General features: G+C 38.8%; 1 non-coding gene across 1 annotated transcript; it reads right to left on the bottom strand.

Annotated features, from left to right (window-relative positions):
- Nucleotides 1-979: 979 nt before the first annotated feature.
- Nucleotides 980-1,087, bottom strand: LOC130983939 (small nucleolar RNA R71). The gene has a single exon (XR_009087906.1). It is a non-coding gene; the product is annotated as a small nucleolar RNA R71 (small nucleolar RNA).
- Nucleotides 1,088-1,976: the final 889 nt, after the last annotated feature.

Raw genomic sequence — 1,976 nt, 5'->3', positions numbered from 1 at the left:
CAAATCTTTTTAAATTATTTTTCAAATCATATCTTCTCAATCACATCTTTTTAAAACCATAACTTTTCAATCATATCTTCTTAATCATATCTTTTTCAAAATAGTTTTCAATCATATCTTTTTTATTTCTAATTTCAAAATCTTTTTTCAAAAATCACTTGATTTCTTTTCCACTCTTAGTTTTCGAAAATCAATTAGTATTTTTCAAAATGTTTTTAAAATCTTTTACTTAATTTTCGAAAATTTCTTCCCCTCTTCTCACATCCTTCTATTTATGGACTAACACTATTCCTCAATGAACAATTCGAACTCCATCTCTTTTGATAAGTTTGAATTCTTCTACCTCTCCTTCTATTTTTCTTTTTCTCTGACACCTCAAGGAATCTCTATACTGTGACATAGAGGATTCCATATTTTCTTGTTCTCTTCTCTTTCATATGAGCAGGAGCAAAGACAAAAGCATTCTTGTTGAGGCTGACCCTGAACCTGAAAGGACATTGAAGCGAAAGCTAAGAGAAGCAAAAGCACAACTCTCTGTAGAGGACCTAACAGAAATCTTCAAACAAGAAGAACCCATGGCAGCCGAAAACAACAACAATGCCAACAATGCAAGGAAGTGTCGGGTGACTTTACTGCACCTACTCCCGACATCTATGGGAGAAGCATCTCTATCCCTGCCATTGGAGCAAACAACTTTGAGCTTAAGCCTCAATTAGTTTCTCTAATGCAACAGAATTGCAAATTTCATGGACTTCCATTAGAAGATCCTCATCAGTTTTTAGCTGAGTTCTTGCAAATCTGTGACACTGTCAAGACCAATGGGGTTGACCCTGAAGTCTACAGACTTATGCTATTCCCTTTTGCTGTAAGAGACAGAGCTAGGATATGGTTGGACTCACAACCTAAAGAAAGCCTGAACTCTTGGGAAAAGCTAGTCAATGCCTTCTTGGCAAAGTTCTTTCCATATCAAAAATTGAGTAAGCTTAGAGTGGAAGTCTAAACCTTCAGACAGAAGGAAGGAGAATCCCTCTATGAAGCTTGGGAAAGATACAAACAATTGATCAGAAAGTGTCCCTCTGACATGCTTTCTGAATGGAGCATCATAGGTATTTTCTATGATGGTCTGTCTGAACTGTCCAAGATGTCATTGGATAGCCCTGCTGGAGGATCTCTTCATCGGAAGAAGACGCCTGCAGAAGCTCAAGAGCTCATTGAAATGGTTGCAAATAACCAATTCATGTACACTTCTGAAAGAAATCCTGTGAACAATGGGACGAATCAGAAGAAAGGAGTTATTGAGATTGACACTCTGAATGCCATACTGGCTCAAAATAAAATATTGACTCAGCAAGTCAATTTGATTTCTCAAAGTCTATCTAGAATGCAAGCTGCGCCAAGCAGTACTAAGGACGCTTCATCTGAAGAAGAAGCTTATGATCCTGAGAATCCTTCAATGGAAGAGGTGAATTACATGGGAGAACCCTATGGAAACACATATAATTCTTCATGGAGAAATCATCCAAATCTCTCATGGAAGGATCAACAGAGACCTCAACAAGGTTTCAACAACAATAATGTGGAAGAAACAGGTTTAGCAATGGCAAGCCTTTTCCATCATCTTCTCAGCAACAGACAGAGAATTCTAAGCAGAACCACTCTGACTTAGCAACCATGGTCTCTGATCTAATCAAAACCACTCAAATTTTCATGATTGAAACAAGGTCCTCTATTAGGAATTTGGAGGCATAAGTGGGTCAGCTGAGCAAGAAAATTACTGAACTCCCTCTTAGTACTCTTCCAGGCAATACAGAAGAGAATCCAAAAGGAGAATGCAAGGCCATTAACATGACCTACATGGCCGAACTAGGAGAGGAGGAAGAGGCAGTGAACGCCACTGAGGAAGACCTCAATGGACGCCCACTGGCCTCCAATGAGTTCCCTAATGAGGAACCATGGGAATCTAAAGCTCACACTGA

Source organism: Arachis stenosperma, chromosome 5, assembly GCF_014773155.1.
Source record: "Arachis stenosperma cultivar V10309 chromosome 5, arast.V10309.gnm1.PFL2, whole genome shotgun sequence".
Lineage (NCBI taxonomy): Eukaryota > Viridiplantae > Streptophyta > Magnoliopsida > Fabales > Fabaceae > Arachis > Arachis stenosperma.
This window is presented reverse-complemented; position numbering and strand designations above follow the sequence as displayed.